Source organism: Chrysemys picta, chromosome 5, assembly GCF_011386835.1.
Source record: "Chrysemys picta bellii isolate R12L10 chromosome 5, ASM1138683v2, whole genome shotgun sequence".
NCBI lineage: Eukaryota > Metazoa > Chordata > Testudines > Emydidae > Chrysemys > Chrysemys picta.
The window spans coordinates 35,440,884-35,462,763 of NC_088795.1; positions in this window are offsets into that span (position 1 = coordinate 35,440,884).

The window sequence follows — 21,880 nt, forward strand, 5'->3', positions numbered from 1 at the left end:
CCCTGAAGGCAGCAGATATGATCACCAGAGAATCCTCAACTGCAGAGCTTTCCCTCTCCTCTCTTACATCTGAAACACTTTGCCCCGCTTCTCCAAGACTGTGGGAAAATGTTTGCTTCTGTGGGATAGTAACCATAGTCTGCCCAGCAGCCTGCACTTCAAAAGCTACCAGCAAAAGTGCTGGAGCATTTAGAAGGGAGGAAAATACAGAGAAGCAGTAGGCTTGTCTAAGGGATGGAGAATGCATCCTTCTCTCCTGCAGCTTTGATTTAGGAACGTTGCTGAACAGATCCATGACTAGAGTTCTCCATACCATACTCAGTTTGAGGAATATTTCTAGGTCTGGGGACACTTTCTCCATTTGTGAAGTGTCAGCCAGCACATCCTCTATCCTTTGAGAGGCAGTTACCAGTTACAGAGTTTCTTGTTCTAGCAAATGATCCAGTTTTTGATAGTTGGGTTCCTTTTCTTCCATTCTGACCTGGTTTCTCTTAGTTTGTTGAGGTAAAATTTCCTTGTGTTGAGATGGTTTGAAAATATCTCCTCCCAATCTGGATAGAGTCAGTTAGAAAATGTGAAGGAGAAGGCAGGATTTTACAGAAAATGTCAACAAAAACAAAAAGTTTCATTACGTTTTTGTGGAAAAAATTTAGTAAACAAACCAAAATGGTTTTGGATTTTCAAAGAAAAGTCAACATGTTCCATGGAAAAAAATGTTTAGTCAAAATAGTTTTGATAGAAAGCTTTTCGACTAGTTCTGTAAATGGATCTGGGTATTATTAGGCATAGTTCCCATTTCACTGCACTAGTTGTAGTCAGAGTGCAATGCACAAATGTTCACTACTAATTTTGCCTCAGAGTTAAATGCTCAGAACTGTCTTCCCTGGTAAGGGAAACTAATCATTTTCTGCATTAGTCCCCTTCCCCTCCTGATATGACTGAGAAGCATAAAAACCAAGGTTCCATAACTAAAATGAAAAGCACAGTTCTACAGTATTTATTATCAGTAAGTGCAGCCGGAGAAACTCCCATCAATGTGAATGTCATTATAGAGCTTCAGGGAGGTAACATTAAATGAAACCTTCTTTTAAGCCTTGTACCCTCCTTATTTGATCACTTTTTAAAATAATTCATAAAATTGAAATGTAAATACAGTTCTTTGTTTGAGATTCTACTTCCAACACCTGTTAAATTGATGCATACTTTTTTAGCCTTTTCAAAGCAAAATAAAATTATTGCTTATAAATTACTAAAATCCTCCAATGAATGAAAAAATATCTACTGAGAACTCATTCAGAAATAATGCTAGGATTGAATAAAATATAGTATATGGAATGCATTAAAAGTCAAGAATAAGGTATTAACAGTATGTTCCCTTAACCTCAATGTTATCATAACTGGAACACTTGCTACCCTCCAAATCTTGGCCATTCCAAGCCTTGGTTGTTCACTTTGGTAAAGTAGTGTGGTGTTACTGAAGATTGGAAAAAGAGCTTGAGGTCAGGGGTCGACACAGTAAGGGAGTTTGCTCTTTAAGAGGTTATCTGTGGATCTGCAAAGCCAAAGTGTAATTGGGTTTTGTGATGTGATTTTAGCACGTAATTGTATATGATCATAGCTAGTTTCAAAGACAAGCTTGGAAGATTTTTCTAGCCTGTTTGTGAAAGCAGTTTTGGGTAGTCTGTGCAGTCTGTGATGGACATTTCAGTTACTTCAAAAATAGACATCAGAAGCAATACAGCTGGTGCCTGATTCACTTTATAATTTTAGCAAACCGATTCTAATGTAGCTTGTTTGTTCTTCTGTATGTGGGATCAGCCCTATAAATTAATACACTCCATTTTCATTTATACAGTTACAACAAACATGTTCTAATCTCCCATTTGCTTCTGAGTGGCAGTGCTTGTATTGCATCAGAGAAGACTTCGCATCTTCATTAAGATTGTAAAGGTAACATCACTGTAATTGATCTGTCTGGATATTCTTTTTTGTAAGTCTTTGAGTTTATCAAGTTTCTGTTTCTTGATTATTCAAACCAATGCAAAACAAACATTTCCTATTGTTTTAGTTGTTTAGGGTTTCCTTGATTAAGCTGTCACTGCTGTCAGTTATGTTCTTATAAGCCTGGTTGGATCTATTTCATGTTAAGAAAAAGCTTAGATAAATCCAGGAAAGCTTAATGTTTATCCAATGTGAAAATAATTACTCAAAAGTGTTATTCTTAATCCAGATAATTAGAGTGAGGAAGGAAAGATCAGTGTCATTGTGAATTATGCCCTGGCAATTGACTCTTGGTCCTTGTAAGTTTCAGGTGAAGATGTGAATGGATAAAGGTTAGATTAAATATAATCCAAAGTAGCTGCAACCTTAATCTGTTATGATACAAGGATGATCACTTAAAAAGAGCTGGATTGTGGGATTGTTTCTGGTTGGATAAGATACCGCTCGACTGGGACTAGTCTTAAAACATGCTTAGCACCATGTCACTGCAGCTGTAAGCACTTGTGCACGGCTGCAGACTGCCACAGCTCAGAGGCAGCCTATTAGGCTCATGCTACACAGTGTAATATTATATTGTATTACATTATCTGTATGTTACATTAATATGCTTTGACATATGGAAAATGGAAAGTGACTGTTATATGGTATGGCTTGCCTGGTGGCAACTGTAGCATATTTAACAGCACGGAAGAGTTACAAAGACATAACATATTATTTTATATAATTGGATTTTTTTTAAATGAGTATATTTACATTTCCCCTTTTGTTTATGCTACTGTTTTTATGTAGTTACCTTTCAATAAAAATTGTATAACTTTTATAGTAAATATTTGCAATTGTAGTTATCACTGAAGTTATGCCACTTTCAAAAAACACTCATAAATGACCAAGAGCAAGCAAGTCTGAATATTAGTCAAAACCATTAGTCAGAATGCAGAACAGCTGATCAAAAAAGGGCACACATTACATCTCTGGTACCTGATATTACAGTCTTTCCCTATTCATAGAAATGGAAATAATGATATCTCAGATAGCACTGTGTGATAACTCTTGTAAACATAGACTTTTTAATGGCAATGGCTATAGATCAGAAATTTAAAACCAAACGAAAAAGTTGGAGGGGGAAGAGGAGAGGGAGAATTCCAGGTCTTTTCTTGAAAAACAGGAAATGATTGGTCTCAGCTACAGATAATTTCATTGACTAATTTCATTAATTTCATAGGCATTCTTTTAGACCAAATTTAAAATAAACTAATGGTTTTTCTCTACTATATTTTATTGGTCTTTACTAATTCTGTAGTGGTATATTTCTTGTATCTTTACAAGAAATCTTAAACACATGGCTAGGGCCATGAAATAGTTAAAGTAATTAATGCAATGCAAAAACTAATAATGGGAAAGTACTTTAATACACACTTGAGCTAGAATCTTCTCTGTGAATAATTAAAATTCTTTAAAGTTCATTTCAGTATTTTTAATAAAGTATATTTCAATAAGACTAATTCCAGTTTTTAAACCTTTTTATGCTTAAATCAGTACTTTTTTAAAGCCATGATTAGAACCACATTATCCTAAGTCCAAAGGAGTTTTAGGTAGTGTTGACACTTGTGGTCATGTGTTATATAAATTCTTGTAAGGAGCATGAAATTAACAAATATGTTCCTATTGGAACTTGTAATCTTTGAGGGCTTTCATACAGATTTTTTGTGATTATTTATAATGCTCTCCAATACATATTGTTGTGCATATAGTGTATTTCACTTCAGATGTCTGCCTTTTTAAAGAAAATATTCTTGGTCATGTATAAGGATAATAAGACTATACAGACTCGTAGTAGTAAATATTAAAAAAAAACAAGAGTTGGGGAGGGTTTCAGAGCATAACACAACCTTTAATTAATGTGAGTTAGGAAGAAACTTTCCTTGTTGATGGGTTATTTTATAACTGCTATTGCATAGTTTCTTTGTACCTTCTTCCAAAGTTGCTTATATTGGATGCTCAACTAGATGGTTCACTGGCCTGATCTGATATGGCAATTCCTATGTTCCTAGGTTACAAGGAAAATGGAAGTGAGAGAAAAATTTCCCTCAGAAAGAACAGACTTTACAGTAGAAGTAGAGGGAGAGAATTATTCATTAGAGGAATTTGTCTACAAAATGTTTTTTGATGGAAAATGCTGATTCATCTAAATCAACACTTACCAGGAAATGGCTTAGATGAATTTCCATTTTCAACATTTTTTAAATATCCCATTTTGACATTTTCAAAATAAATGAAAATTTCAAGTTTTTTGTTTTTGTTGTGAAATTTAAGTTAATACATAGTACAAAAAAGTCAAAAATCAAAACACTTCAAGTAACCAGCTTAAAAATAAAGTTAAATTTTTGGTTTGTTAAAATATGAGATTTCAGATTTCATCCCCATTGATGGTGGTGAACTGGGTGCGGTGGCGCGCACCTGTAATCCCTCTACTTGGGAGGCTGAGGCTGGCGGATCGCTCAGGGGTTCTGGGCTGCAGTGTGCTATGCCGATCGGGTGTCCAGTGCCACTGATAGCCTGGCTAGCAGATGGCTGAAGGACTGGCTAGAACAACACGAATGACATTTTGTGATTGGCGCTCTCTCTGTGAGGCCTGATGGACCTCAAGGTGATCATGGTGATTTATGGTGATGACTATAAAATATGAAAAGTAACTAGTTATATATGAAGAGAATAAACAATACAAATTGCATAGGAACCTTGCATCCTGTAACAAAGAACTAAGAAGAAATGTGAAGATCAAAAGGCCCAAGAGATTAAAACAAATAAATAATCCTTAATTACAGCAGAGCTAGGAAGTCTAGGGAGATTTCAGAAAAGCTAAAGTATTTCTTTGCATTGTTCCTACATCTCTCTACCAGTCTCTCTTTCTAGGTTCTTATACTGCCACAGATGGTGCTGAGGGAAATAAATACCACAGAGCTGCCCTTTATATCATAGGTAGTGAAGATGAGAGTTTATTAGAGATAGAAATATCAAAAAAGAGGTGATGGAACAACAAACATTAAATTACAACGAATCACATGTACTGGAAAACATTAATCAAGGCATAATGAAGAAGCTAAAGAGTATTGAGGTATTAACAAATATATATCATTTATAATTAAAAACAGCTTCTCTGCTGGATGGCAGCCAGCACTGTATCTGTCTTTTTGAAAGGCGTTGGTCCAGGAATCTTAGGGAATGGGAAGGTTCTGTTTTGTTCCCTGATGAATTGGGTTGAGTGTAACTCTAGATTGACCAGAGCCATTTTATATTCAGCCTCTCTAGGACCTGCAATCCACACATTAAAAGAAACAGCCTTTGCTGATTTTTTAAATTTTTTGAGATCAGCAGGATGGCAAGCTGAAATTGTGATCTGCAGAGCCCACAGGTCACATGGTGTAGAAGAGGGGAATCAACAATGGGGTGATCCTAGTGATGACTTTGTCTTACCCTAACTGCTTGCTGAACATGCATTCACCAGCTGTGCTCATGTTTCACATGAATTTAAACAGTAAAAATAGTATGTGCACTTAATATGAGAAATCCTATTGCTTGCAGACAAAAGAATAATTTAATATCTATGGACAGCTAGAAAAGAAGCAGGTACCTAAGGACAACCATGAAAACTGGACACATTAGTCACAGCTTAAACTATATCGTAGCTCAGACATGTACTTTCTGTTTTAGGTAGAAGAACTTTTAGGGGAGTTTAAGGATATTTAGTGTTCAAAGCCCTTTTATCAGGCAATTTTGTGGAAGACTATATTTTAAACAATATAATCATCCAGAAGGATTCTTGAACAAGTATTTAAAATTAAATTGATGTAATTACAATTCATATTTGTCAAAATAATAGTTTAAAGCCAAAAAATACCTTTCTTCTCCTCCTGTAGATAATTATTGATTTGGGGGTTTTTTTGGTGGCAGTGTTGATCGGTGGATATGGCTGGATGGCATTACATTGTATGTAGGTGCAACCAATCATTTTCTGAAGTTGAGTTTTATCTTTTAATGTGGGAGCCTTGGTCCAAATGGATGAAAACTAATGAAGGGAAATTTCAAAATGGACCCACGCTGCAAAATTCTAATCCAAATCCAGATTTTTAACACCCAAAAAAGCTCAGGTTGTGTTCAGACCTGGACTTTTGGTTTAAATTGGTAGAAATATGGGGGAAATTGCAAAATTCACTTCTGGTTCTGTTTCAGACTTTGCATATCTCCTTCTTGCTGTCCCTTTTTTGTGCAAAGGTTGGTGGTATTTGGACCTGAGAGTTTGAAATATACCAATTCAGATGTTTATCTGCAGCTTATCTAAACTTAGTCCTTTGTTCTGGAAATCAGTCCAGAGAACAGCCAATATTGCATGGTGTTTAGTGGTTGCTGCACTCAGTTGGGTAGGAATTACTTTCTTGCTCATGGTATTTTTGTATATCTGGTCTTTCTATGTGTATAAAATGGGAATAAAAAAAATGTTAGCCAAACTTGTAGACTTAACAAAAGATTAAACTTTGGAGTCCAGTACAACAGCCCCTACTCATGCAACCTTATGTTTGTACTGGATTCTGGTGAAACAAATAGGGCTATTCACATGATGCAGGATCAGATTATAAATTTGGTTTGAGTTTTGTGGGGGAAATCTCAAGTTGATTTTTACTTTATCAGACCGATTTGTTCAGACATAATGAAACATATAGGAGTGTGATTCCAGGCAAAACAAGATTTTTTTTGTCTGATCTGGGATGCTGAATAGCACTGCTATATCCATCTAGGCATTTATATTGTGCTCATCATGAATGTCTGTGTCACCTGAATCTGTATTACCGTATAATTCCACAGGTTGTGACTAAGGAACTGGCAATAATTTAAGCTTCTGTGTGTTATGATGACAGTTTTGTGAGTTCTGCAAAGGTTGTGGTTCAAGAAGTGTAGAACTTGCAAAACGGTGATCATAATACATAGTAGTTTAAATCATTGCCAGTTCCTTAATCGAAGCAAGTAAACTGGTTGAGAATATCTTTCCATTTCTAAATGTGTTTTGAAAAAAATCTAGGACTCTCTCACTGAAGAAGAAAATAATCAGCCATTTTCTGTAGGACCTACACAAAAGCAGTATGTGTAGGGTTGAGTGTAGGGTTGTTGTTCTTTCCTGTCTTTGTATCAGTATTTAACCAATTATATTTAATCTCTACAATTTCTGATGTTAATGCACAAACAGGGCAGGAGAGTATTAAATGAATGAAACAAAATCAAGTTAGCTTCTGTTCTGTTAAACACACAGAGGGGAAAATAATTGTTTGTGGCATATGTAAGATTAAAATTAAGTGAATCATCGTTTTCAAGCTTAAAAGAATAATTACAAATAGAATGAAACAAATAACTGCAGTTTGTATCAAAATAGGTGATCATGTCCTTTAAACTTCAAGTTTATCCTTTCACAGAGAAACTGAAAGCCGAACATGTACAGTGATATTGTACAACGTATTGTATCAGTAAGTTTTATATTTTTGTATTCTTTAATTCCGTTTTTGCCAGTGAGATTCCAAATTGACAAGCATGATGTGATTGGGGTTTTATATGAAGCTAATAATTTTCTAAAATATTGTATGTGAAATGCTTGAACTAATAAATTCCATGTTCTCTGCAATGACTCTGTCAGGTCAGTGATTAATGTATCATTTTAGACTTGCAAAATCAAATAAGAAATTGGCTTTGGCAGTTGGCACACCTGCTTCCAAATATGCACCCTACTGAGTAGTATTTCTGGAGCTATCCTACTCCCTTGTGATGCCCATAAGCCACAAAGGAAAACTCTTTTCCAAATTCCACAGGTCTTACATATGCCAATAATAATCTGGAATATAATACAGAGAAAATCTACCGAAAATCTTTTTTCATGTTCTTCAGATGCAAAGTTTTCAAATAAATCATGATACAAAAATGTGTGCTCATTATGGTATTTCAAATGTACTTACCATGATGATCTCTAAATTCATAATAGGAGCTGAGAACCTTTCCTGAGAGCAAAAATTGTTATATGAAAAATCTCATTTCCTGTTTAGGCTCAAATGAAAAATAACCCAAGATCTCATCACTTGGTATTTTGGCATTTCTGCTTCCTGTCTGCATCAGAATGAGGAAGTGCAGAAGCACTCAACAATAAAATAAATGTTAAAACTTAAATTAAAAAAAAAGTTTAGATTAAAGAGGTTCAGATTAGGTTTAGTTGTGACCATAGTTTCAAGTAGTTTCTTATTTTAAACAGTTTGTCAACCTATCTATAATAGTAATTTGAGCTTGTATCACCCTTATGAATAATTCTTTTTTTTTTATTTTAGCGTGAGTATGAGTTTTGGCTCATAGGCTGTAAATTTATATCAAAGCCTAGTACCTGACTACTTGTGAGGGACAGCCCAGCTTGTGACAAATTGTCTGAGTTCAAATGAAGTTTACAGGAGAGAGGGTGTGACGGGTTCTGTCACCTGACGTGCTGAAACTACCTCTGAGCCCGTTTTCCCTGCCAGCTTGGGACTCCAGAACCATGTCTTGTTGAGCCAGACATGCTACTCTGCTGCAACACAGATCCAGGGTCTGAACCACGCCCCCAAAGCTGCAGACTTTAACCAAAACTGCTCAGCAGGCTTCCTATTTCCAGCACCCAGACACTCAGCTCCCAGTGGGATCCAAACCCCAAATAAATCCATTTTACTCTGTATAAAGCTTATGCAGGGTAAACTCATAAATTGTCTGCCCTCTATAACACTGATAGAGAGATATGCACAGCTGTTTGCTCCCCCAGGTATTAATCACTTACTTTGGGTTAGTTAATAAACAAAAGTGATTTTATTAAGTATAAAAAGTAGGATTTAAGTGGTTTCAAGTAATAACAGACAGAACAAAGAAAGTTACCAAGCAAAATAAAACAAAACATGCAAGTCTAAGCCTAATACATTTAAGAAACTGAATACAGGTAAATCTCACCCTCAAAGATGTTCCAATAAGCTTCTTTCACAGACTAGACGCCTTCTTAGTCTGGGCCCAATCCTTTCCCCGGTATAGTCCTTGTTCCAGCTCAGGTGGTAACTAGGGGATTTCTCCATGACTGGAAACCCCTTTTGTTCTGTTCCACCCCCTTTTGTGGCTTTGGCACAAGGCAGGAATCTTTTGTCTCTCTGGGTTCCCACCCCACCTTCTAAATGGAAAAGCATTAGTCATAAGATGGATTCCAGTAGTGACATGGTCACATGTCCTGTGAAAACCCAAGCCTCCATTCTTTTCGGCCTGACTTACATGAACACAGGTAGGCTTACAAGTAAACAGAGCCATTTACAACCAATTGTCCTGGTTAATGGGAGCCATCAAGATTCTAAACCACCATTAATGGCCCACACTTTTCATAGTTACAATAGGACTTCAGAGTAATACTTCATATTTCTAGCTTCAGATACCATTCATACAATGAATGATACATTCATACAAATAGGATGAACACACTCAGTAGATTATAAGCTTTGTAATGATACCTTACAAGAGACTTTTTGCATAAAGCATATTCCAGTTACATTATATTCACACTCATAAGCATATTTCCATAAACATAGGGAGTATAATGCCACAGAGGATACAACTGATAAGTCCCCTATCTGCCTAACTCCAGGTTCCTGAAAACTGCCTAAATGCATATTCAGTGGTTGCTCTGGGGTTATGAACATAGATGAAATGTGTTCTATTGTTGTTGACTAATGTTTTTTGCTTTTAGGGAAGAGAAAATGATCAGAAAAAATAAGGGGAGATGTCAGCTGACAGAATAGCCCAAGGCTGCCTTTAGCCAGAGTAGCTTATATAGCGGCCTAACTTGCTTGGCAAAAATGGGATGAATGTGCTGATTTGGCCAGTTCCTCTTTTTTTTTCATGCCACACTATCTCATTCTCTCCCTTTCTCCTTTCCCCCCCTTTCTTCCTTTGCTAATGTATAAACCACCTGCACATTAATTGCCATGACTGAATTACTCTGATAGGAGAATCCAGTGTTTGGTTAAGTTATGGAAGATGCAGAGGATTTATGCATTCCTCTCGTTTATGCGCTTTGGAAGTGATGACAGAATAGTCCCTAAACTTGCTTGAGAAGCTGACACATCACACCCAATTATGTAGTCTCCATGGTCTCTTGCTCGTTTCTTCCCTGAAACATAAGCTTTCACTCTCACACTCTTTTGTTTTATTTAAAGAAATTCCTTATTTAAAAGAGAAGAAAAAATGGCAAGGCAAAAGAAGTTGGTGTATCTGCTTAAAAGAAAAATTATTATCAAACAAGCCCTAAGGGAGTTCCAATATATCAGGTTATGTATAGTTCAAACTAGCTTTTTTAAAACAGCATACAAGGCTTGCCCAAATAGACTAGAGGTAACAGAGGATCCAAACGCAGTCCCTTGCTTCAGAATTAACAGAAACTGGGACCACTGTAGGAGGAGCAAGCTTAGTGCTCAATAGCAGAGATCACCACTCAACTCTGACTCCATCCTTCCTTTATCATCTGGTCAGTGCTCTGGGTGGTACTCAGGAGTCAAAGGGAGCAGTAGCCACACTTCCTCATCCAAGATGATGGAGAGAGAGTCCACATGAGAAACTAGGAGATCTCAAATAGCCACTCAAATACAAAACAAATGAACACGAAGTAATATTAAAAATATTCCATCACAGCTGCACTACTCTTATGTATTCTGTAGAGGTGAAATCCTAGCCCCATTGAAATCAATGGGAGTTTCCTCAGTGACTTCACTGGACCCTGGATTTCACCCTACAACTTTAAAATAAATGGTTTCTTGTGAGGAACACTAATGTATGATTCTACTCTAAAAAGTTACTGGTACAATTTCTTACACAACAGATTAGGTCCTAAGGTGTAGTCAGTCATACATGCAGACTGTAGTGACTAAAGTGAGGGCTTGTTTACACTTAAAACACTACAGCGGCACACCTACTCTGACGGAGGTATTCTCCTGTTGGCATAGGTAGTCACCTCCCTGAGAGGCCGTAGCTAGCTTTACAGAAGAATTCTTCCATTGACCTAATGCTGTCTATATGGGGACTTAGGGCTTAACTATGCCACTCAGGGGTGTGGATTTTTCACACTTCTGAGCAATGTAATTGTGCTGACCTAATTTTCTATTGTAGATCTGGACTAAGTGAGATTTATTTTCTCTTGTTACCACTGCAAGTCCAAATGAGGTAAGCTGCAGCCAGCTGTATTCTTTCCTCCCTATACATAATTAATACAATTATTTGCTATGTTTACTTGTGCAAAGCAATAAGGCTGCATAGGTGTGTCCCAGGGACCTCTTGATGCCAACTGGCAGAGGGCACAGGAATGCAAAAGGATAATAGGGACCCCCCTGGGGATTTACACATTAGTTTGCCAAAGTGTGTCACATAAGGTGTCTACTGAAAGCCAGTGTTACACTAGCTATCGTAACCGTTGTGAAATGTATATGTGGATAACACGTAAGGAGATATATGCATATATATTGGAAATTATGTTTTTAAAACCTTGAAGTTAATAGCAGGCCACCCAGAGGTAACATGCCTTAAGATGGATTCCACTAGACAGGAGATGGGAGACACTTACCTCCTTGTCTGACCACTGTGTATTGTGTGTCTTACAATGGGAGTCTCTTTGCATACTGAGCAATGCCCAGCGCTGCTGGTCACTGGAACTCCAGGCTTAGCCCCAGGCCCAGACACAAACTGTTCTCCAGTTCCACTGCTCTTCAGTGTCCCTGCTGCCCTCTATACCCCCCACCCCTACCTTGTAAATCTCCCATTGACCTGCAAAGGGTTAAAACAAAGCTGGTGAGGAACTGTGCTCCAACAATCCTCCTATGGCTTTTCAGAGACAAGCTCCTCTTTGATGCACTGTAAGTGTGGAGCCCAAATAAACAGCCATTAAGGCAGAGCAATCCCTAAGAGGAGCCTATCCTGATCTCCCTCCTGTAAAATACACCAAGGGACAAGGACCAAGAGGGCCCCAAATTCCATACTACTCTTCCCTCATGTGAGGGATGAGCATTTTAATGACAGGCAGCACTTTACAGAAGCCTTCCCTTTGCCCTGCAATGCACAATAAGAGTCTAACCACTCCCCAGGACTGCATTGGTTAATCCTCAATTGGACATCTGCCTTACAGTGATTACAAAAACTATAATAGTATACTACCTCCTACTGAGCCAGGACTCCTGTGTGTGCCAACGTGAAAACTCCACATCTCTAGCTGCCAATCAGCTACCAGAGAAAAGTCCTTTCTAGCTCCTTAAAAGATTGCTGGCCAAAACGAGAAATGTAGCAGCAATTAAGAAAAAGAAACAAACCCAGCACCTGGACATTGTTCATATTAGGAACTCTAAATGTCTACCAGGAAGAAGTGGAAGCCAAAATAATCTGAAAGGGTTCAGAGATGCAAATAGAGTACACACAGTTCTTCAATTTATGATGTGCTGTTCAAGCTGCGGTCTGGCCAATGTGGTCCTCTTTCAAAAATTTCACAACTGGTTTAAAGTACAGAAAAAAGAAAGCTAGCATAAGAGAAACAAATGCTTTATTGTATTACATTGTAAAGTTCATTTCAATACAGCAAATTAAGAGTGCTGTTCTCAAATGACTCCTGTCCTACATAGAAGTGTAAGCTACTAGGAAAGAACATGCACAGTTCAGCAAAATTTCTTCATCTTTCACTAACATACCATGTTAATACTCTATTACTACCATGTATTAACCTACAATATTTCAGAATAGTCACTGTTACCCTGTTTCCCCGAAAATAAGACCGTGTCTTATATTAATTTTTGCTCCCAAAGATGCGCTAGGTCTTATTTTCAGGGGATGTCTTATTTTTCAGAAATGAAAAATGCCTTATTATCGGTGGATGCCTTATTATCGGGGAGGTCTTATTATCGGGGGGATGCCTTATATTACAACGAGAGGCAAAACTGTAAGTAGGCCTTATTTTCGGAGGATGTCTTATTTTCGGGGAAACAGGATATGACTAGGCAGGTTGGCGTTTAAGTTATTTATTGTAAATATCAGCAGTACACTGATATTTATACACTATATAAGGAGATCACTTCAGAGTTCTTGCATCTTCCTCTGAAGCACTTTGTATGGGTCGCTGTCAGGTGGCCCACTGATCTGATTCAGTAGGGCAAATCTTACATTCTTATTAATCTAGAAACTGGCTGCCATAAAATTCTGTTGTAACTATGAGTCATTTATGTGACTTAAGAATAGGATATTCAGTTACACTAGTTCAAAAAAATTATAATGGATATCAATCTTCATGCTTTTATGGTATAAATTGATCAATTTCTGGGGTCAGAAAGAAATTTTCCCCATATGGGATAGTGTTACACATTTATTCCACTCTGGATTTCTAGACTTTCCTCTGAAACATGTCATTTGCTATCGCTGAAAACCAAATACTGGACTAGATCAAATATTGGTCTGTTCTGTTATTAATTTTTTTATTTTCTTAACATCCAGGAAAAATGGTATTGATCCATGGGGATTACTAATCTTGCAGTGGGGCAAGGAAAGGTACCTTGAATCTAAAGGATTTTGAGAGAGTGAGGAAAATAAGGGAACTTTTTTCTTAAAAAACAAAACAAAACAACCCCCAACCACAGTGATCATAAATGTTAAAATATTTGGAAAAAGTTAGTTGCACAGGTGAATGCTGCCCCAACTCAACTTCCATTTGTATAACTATCACTTAAGGAGGATACAATCGATTCTCTGATGCATTGCTCATAACAGTTTATTTACTCCTCTACAGAACTCTGTGGCCTCTGCTGTTTTAACAGAATATGAAGTGGCCAGTGCATTTGCCCTTATATAAGTATGTTCCATTGACAAAAGAAAAATGTTGACACTTAAAGTTAATAAACCAGGAGGACTATTTAGATTTAAAGGAGATATTCTTGGGAAATTTTTAACTCTGGATAAAAAAAAACCAGGCATCTACCTATTTGCATTTCCATTAACAAATCAGAGATGTTAAAATCTAACAGCCCTTTTTTCCTGCCCTGACTTGAGTTAACTCACTCAAATTCAGGTTTATAGTTAGTATTGTAAAAGCACAATAATTCAAGTAAGTGCAGTATAGGACCAGGTGGTGTATATTGTGAATGTTAGCAGTTAGGGCAATTATACTTTTGCTGGAATAAATGGCATATTGGTGCAATATTATTAATCATATTATAATAACATAACCAACACGAACAATTAACTATTTCTTGCTGCTGCTAGGGGGTGAATGCAGTTGATCTTCTTACCTAAGGTCACCCCTCTATCCAATTAGGAAATCAAAACACTCCTATCTCCCATGGGCAATTGGAAATACTAACTCAGCCAACTGATCTATCCAGGCCTGGCCAGCTGATATGGACCACAAGCCATAATGAATATTTGATGCTGGTAAAATGGTGACATACCTCAGGTCCCGACCTCTTCTGTTGTATTTCACTATGCTGAAACATCTATAATCTCCATCTCCCAACCATGTGATAGTAGACAATAATTTCTTCCCAGTTATTTGCAAATTATTTTACAAATTTCCTTGAAAGTACTATCCTGCCACTATATGCAGCTAGTGCCTGCTAGCTGACAATCCATCAGACAATTAATCTGTAGCCAATCCTCCACCCAGGAGTGAATATTCATATTGAAAGGGTCATATCAAATACCTGAAAGATGAAAGCCATCAGTACAGAACAAACGCAGGTGCTAAGAAATGTCTCAAGGGCTTCCGCTATGGTCCAAGGTAGATTTTGTACCCGTTTATGCTGGAGTGATCATCTGTGGGGGATGATGAACAATATGGTTGTGAGATTGGTCCAGTCTCTCTTCACCTTTACTAACAGCCCCAATCTCAACATGTTGACTCAATCTCTGTCAGGTAAATGAATAACGATCATGTCAAGTGGAACAGTGTGGCTTCAACATAGACGTGAGGTTGTCTTTCCTCACATACTATATCCCATTCGATGTGAATATTACAGCCCAAGCAAAGTGGAGTTTCAGGACACTAGGTGTGTGTCCAGTGGATTGGTCTATGCTTGAGTACCCAAACTTGTTTAGAGAATTCCATGGTTGATCACGTCTATTTCTAGATTAGCATAAATTATTAATAATCTTTCCAAAACTATATTGCATACATCATTTAACATGCTTGTTTTTTTTTTCTTTGCAGGTGGTATTTCCCTTTCTAGTAACTGTTGTTTTAATATTTTTTCAATTTTATAATTTTGTTTTATATTTTTATTCATATTTTCCAATTATTTTATGTAATTTCATAAAATTGGCTTTTGTTAATGTAAAAAAAACCACTGGGCCAAATCTTCAACAGCTGTAAATTGGTGTAGCTCCATTGAAGCCAATGTAGATATGCCATGTTATACCTGCTGAAGGTCTGGCCCTTTATCTTTTAAAACTGAACAAGGAATTGAACATTTTAACTATTCAGCTGTGTTTCCTATGAAATCATACCTATTTCTTTAGTGGGATTTGTTTTATTATATTAAACATTTTAATGCTATTTCTATTACTGTGTTATGTACAGTACAAGCTGTTTTTGCTTTCAGCAGCCTTTCATATTCATTTTTCTCTTTACATAAAAGTCGCACAGTCAGATTATCAACTGGTGTAAATGGTCCTATTTACACCATCTCAGTGGCTCAGATTCTTTTGATTGTGTGTCTTCTTCCACTTTTTCCTGACAGCCAAGAAGCATTGCTCAGTTGTTCTCAGACAGAACTAAACGCAGATGACAGATTATCCTCTAGATACGGCTCTATTCAGAAACACCTATATGATTTATTTTGCTTTGCCGCTTCTCCCCCGCCTGGCCCCCAAATGAAAGCTCATCTTTCACCCATTGGAGACAATAGTGAGTGTTTCCTTTCTCTGACTACAGAATGATACCAAGGCACATCTATACCTTATTGTTTCCAGGGAGACAGAAAAGACTTCCATATCTGGAAGTTGTCAAACCAATCTGATAGCTTTCTTTGATAGAATAACGAGCCTTGTGGATAAGGGTGAAGCGGTGGATGTGGTATACCTAGACTTTAGTAAGGCATTTGATACGGTCTCGCATGATATTCTTATCGATAAACTAGGCAAATACAAATTAGATGGGGCTACTATAAGGTGGGTGCATAACTGGCTGGATAACCGTACTCAGAGAGTTGTTATTAATGGTTCCCAATCCTGCTGGAAAGGCGTAACGAGTGGGGTTCTGCAGGGGTCTGTTTTGGGACCGGCTCTGTTCAATATCTTCATCAACGACTTAGATATTGGCATAGAAAGTACGCTTACTAAGTTTGCGGATGATACCAAACTGGGAGGGATTGCAACTACTTTGGAGGACAGGGTCATAATTCAAAATGATCTGGACAAATTGGAGAAATGGTCTGAGGTAAACAGGATGAAGTTTAACAAAGACAAATGCAAAGTGCTCCACTTAGGAAGGAAAAATCAATTTCACACATACAGAATGGGAAAAGACTGTCTAGGAAGGAGTACGGCAGAAAGGGATCTAGGGGTTATAGTGGACCACAAGCTAAATATGAGTCAACAGTGTGATGCTGTTGCAAAAAAAGCAAACATGATTCTGGGATGCATTAACAGGTGTGTTGTGAGCAAGACACGAGAAGTCATTCTTCCGCTCTACTCTGCTCTGGTTAGGCCTCAGCTGGAGTATTGTGTCCAGTTCTTGAGAACATGACCTATGAAGGAAGGCTGAAAGAACTGGGTTTGTTTAGTTTGGAGAAGAGAAGACTGAGAGGGGACATGATAGCAGTGTTCAGGTATCTAAAAGGGTGTCATGAGGAGGAGGGAGAGAACTTGTTCACCTTAGCCTCTAAGGATAGAACCAGAAACAATGGGTTTAAACTGCAGCAAGGGAGGTCTAGGTTGGACATTAGGAAAAAGTTCCTAACTGTCAGGGTGGTTAAACACTGGAACAAATTGCCTAGGGAGGTTGTGGAATCTCCGTCTCTGGAGATATTTAAGAGTAGGTTAGATAAATGTCTATCAGGGATGGTCTAGACAGTATTTGGTCCTGCCATGCGGGCAGGGGACTGGACTCGATGACCTCTCGAGGTCCCTTCCAGTCCTATAATCTATGATTCTATGATTCTATGATCTGCCCCATCTACATTAAGGACTAGACCATGCCTAGGTCTAACATAGCCATGCAAGAATAATAGTAAGTAAGGCCCAGGAGTGGCTGCATTACATCTGCTGCATACCCAATACTCCCCTTATCCTGCAAGGATATAAGTAAAGATTGGGGAGGAGGGGTAGAACAATAGCTCAACCCTGCTCTATAATCTTCCCAATGGTTCTGACAATGCAAGGTGAGTATGCGGTGCCCTAAAGCAGGCCGCAGCAGATTACTCTCCCACCTCCATTGCAATAGGGAAGCATGAGAGGAACTGTCCCTCAGAGGGGTATATTTGAGGCACAATTCTAATTAAGTTTATGCCCCATTCCTTGTTTAGGATTATAATTAAGAGCACCATACAGCTCTAAGGAAGACAAGAATCCATGACTACTTGACTGTTTCCATGCTTACAAAGAAAGAAAATATTTATAATTACTTCAAATCATTTTGGTAGGAGTAGTAAGAAAATGTCTCTGTTTTGCAGGTAATTTCAAATGTTTCATAATTCATAGTAATTTCTAGCAATGAAATATTAAAATGAACACATATTTGGCAACTGAATACTGAGAGCCAAGTTGTCCTTCATTGAGTAGTATCTTTCTTGATGAATAATTCCACTGACTTCACTCACTTTTCGAGTAGAGAACTAAGTGTGTACAAGGGTGCTGGAATCTGGCCATTGCTACTTAATATTAATCCCAGGTTGAAACTCAATTTAATTGAAATACAGTTGTAAATACTTATTAATGACTTCTTAGGTCAGTTACCTAAAAAAACCCAGTTTTCTTTTATATATCCCACACACTGGAAAGCCAGGATATTCTCAGTTAAGTTTAAAGTTTGGAAGGGTAAATGTGAAGTACTTCATCTCTATGTCCTGACCACCCTGTGCTACTAGGCAAGGAACATGATTGTGACATTTTAAACCAAAATACTTAACTTGGATGGTTCACCTATGGATTTGAAGAAGTCCAAAACTGAAGCCCTATATACATCACAGAATTTTAAGGATATGCTCATGAGAATGGTTTTGAGACATTCATTGTACAGAGACCCTGCTGGCTGTAATGTTGTGAAGGATATAAATGACGGTAATATTCTCAATGTCTCGCATGAGGGATCTACATTGGGATGGGCAGGATGGAGATTGAAGTAGGTCTTCATGAGTGTAACCATTCACATATTGGTATTGAGGGGAAGGATGAAGAATGAATTACAGGTAATTTCTCACGGTGAGGGAGAGTAGGATAGGAAATGGTTGGTCTCACCCATAATAATGTCATTCATTCTTTAACATTCTTAAATGGCAAATGGATAACAAGGTGATAGTGCTACAGGAATTCTAGAATAGCCTTTTATCACATAAGCAATGGTAGGTGGCAAGTATGTAGCAACTGGTGCACACGCTCCTATGTAAAGGATGGTACAATGTAGTGGGAGTAGAACACTTATATGTTCAGTGGTCAGATGGCTGGTATGGCTGCATAAGGTTGTCTAATGATTTTGGGGGCGGCATGGATTGAGACATGGGGACCATGTACTGAAGAACTTTTATGTTGAGTGTGGCATGAGAATCCATTACTACTTTTCAGGGGAACCAGAAAAAAACGTTGGTATATAAATGACTTCAATTTCTTAGGGGTTATAACTTTCCGATAGGCCAACCACCCAAAGATCAAACATTCACAACTATACCATGCCTATACAATGGCATAAGCTATGTTATTTTCTGATAAAAACATATGACATTTCCTCATTTGATAACACTTGTATTACTTTTAATTTGTAAAAAAAATCACCTGTACAAAGTACTAACAGTTGTTATTGCCATTGTTATCCTGCTCTAAATACTGGGTAAGATAAAATGAAACCAAACATTCTGCTTTTCATATATTTTATATCAGCTGTGTTAACTCTCCAGGTTAAATTCTGTGTATGTGCTATTCTTACAGGTATATTGGAAAATAAATGAAGGTGCTTTAAGAGACAATTTACAAAGGAAGCAATGAGTAAAAGAATTTGGAAATATACAATGCTACCATTAAAAAAAAACCTGTAGATTTGATCATACCCAATTAACTGCCCTCCCACACTGAAACTGAACTAGTAGCAAAACAAACCAGAGCATTATTTTTGGTACTATCCAGTTGAATAACTTAAAAAGAAACCCCCTCACTTGATCACATTTTAAATATGTCCCTAAAATATTATGTGAAAGATGGGAAAATAACATAATATATGTTGGTGAAGTCAATGTTTGTACAGCACCTTACGCAATGAGGTCCTGGTCTGTAACTGGAATTCCTAGCTGTTGCTGCAATATAAATAATACATACAAGTAATCACAAGGTAATTTTTTAAGGTCACCCTTGACTAATGCCCATACTGTAGAAGATGAATAATCTACAATTTTCAAAAATTGTCCCTACTTTTGCCCCATATTCACTGATTTGGAATTTTAAAAGACTGGCATGAAGTATACTGTTCGCTGGGGTCCTGGGAGATCCCCCGATGGCTTTGGCCAGAGTTTTCTTGGAAAAGCAAAATCCCACAATTCAGTTTTCCCTGCTGTGTCAGCAGATGTAAAGAACCAGACTGGAGAAGTAAAGTGACTGCAGAGCAGATATAGGCAAGACTCATTAAACTACAAAGCCCAGGTACTATGCATAAAAAGAAATACAGTTGGGTAGAAACAAAAGGAAAAATATCACAACATTTCCCACCCCCACCTCCTGTTATTTTTTAAAAATATTTTGATGGAAATTTTCTGACAAGCTGTAAAGCGGGACTAGACAAACAGAGTTGGCTGATAGTGGTGAAAGGCTAGATTCCACCTTCATTGATTTGGAGGTTTAAAAGACTGGCACTGTGATGGGGTATATTGCTGGCATGTAATGTGGGGAAGGGGCTGTTTTGTCCTGTTGACATCCTGAAAATGGGTAGACTTTGATTTGGTCCTGGTTTGTATGGTGAAAAATGAAGGAGAATGTTGTTGTTTGTTCATACTGAGTGAAATTCCCCTCCATCTCTCCCATCCCACCCCACCCCATGCCAAGGCACAGCACAAGGATTATACTCCACTTAGGTCCAACAGGAAATATATGTTTGTGCAAAGCATCAGAGCAAGGCCTCAACATAGGGCTCAAGTGGGACTTGTGCTGGCCTCTGCCCAAAGTGGTCAATTTCAGCTTCAGACAGCCACTCTCACCACTAGTGAGGGCAGGACCACCTCTGTCTCAGGTCTTTGGTTCAGATTAATCCATGATGTGCAGTCTCCCAACTGTGCAGTACTTACCCAATGATTTTACTGCCTGATTTTTTTAAAAATATAACATCAATAAGAAGAAATTTTCTCTTCCACACACTTTACCACTTTCCCTTTTGTCCCATGCATTGTATAAAATACAAAAAGGCTAATAAGTATGCCAGAAAATGTAATCATGTGCTTACCCTTGTTCTGAATGCATTAATATTTACTATGGGTTCAATCAATCTGGAATATTTCTTGGCCATAAAAGAATCAGACAGTCATACATACTCCTAAACACCTGGGACAATCATGCACACCTCTTTAACACTCTCCAGTTCCCACTACACGTATCATAAAGGCTTCAGCTTAGGAATCACTTACCTTATAGCCAACATTCAGTCTTCTAAACTCCCTTACATTCCTCCCTTGGCCTCTGACTGATAAAAAGGATAGAGCTATCCAGCTCTTCAGCTCTCCCAGTTTGGTGGCGGTATGAGTGCTGTTTCCTTCTCCTCTTTTCAGTCCATCATCCTCTTTATGGTGAAGAAATAGTATACATTTGGAAAACTGGAATATTTGAACTGACATGCCTATACTTTAGTCATACATATTTGGAGGTTAATGATAATATACAGTTAATTAATTCTGCAATATTCTCAATTAACTGAGTGACTAAGCATATAACAGGGATTGCATTGATTTGATCGTGGACATTCAAGCCTTGACAGAATATTTTCAGTAGTAAGGGGGAGATTTTGAAAGGCACAAATGGCAGCGAGGTGAATGAGTAGTGTAACGAATTGAAGCAAAGTGCATGATTTCCTGGAGGAGATAAGAGACTTACTATGGTCCCACTCATAATTATACCTCCTAATATCAATGGTGCTAGCTGGTTCTACTACTATCAGGTCTGATCCAAAGCCCATCAAGTCCCGGTGAATCTTGCAATTGATTTCAATGGGCTTTGGATCAGAACCATACCTCTGCTCTGGTGTCCTTAAGATATTTTTAAACTAAGCTTTAGAGGTTGTTGCCATTCAAATCAGGCTTTTTTGACTTGGCCATTGTATTTTGTATTGATTCAGTCTATATATTGGTCTCTTTCCAAAGCTTCAACACATAAAAGCATTTGTTTCAAACATGATAAAAGTCTGTGCCTCTTTTTAATATAATTACAAAATGATAGTCACTGCTTGTGCTGCCATGCAATCTTTGATGAATGGGCAATTTCTGACACCCATTTTCAAATCCATAGACTCAGTAGTTAATGTCATTACTAATGTATGAATATTTAAAGTCTGTTTTCCGTTTTCATAGAATCATAGAATCATAGATTATAGGACTGGAAGGGACCTCGAGAGGTCATCGAGTCCAGTCCCCTGCCCGCATGG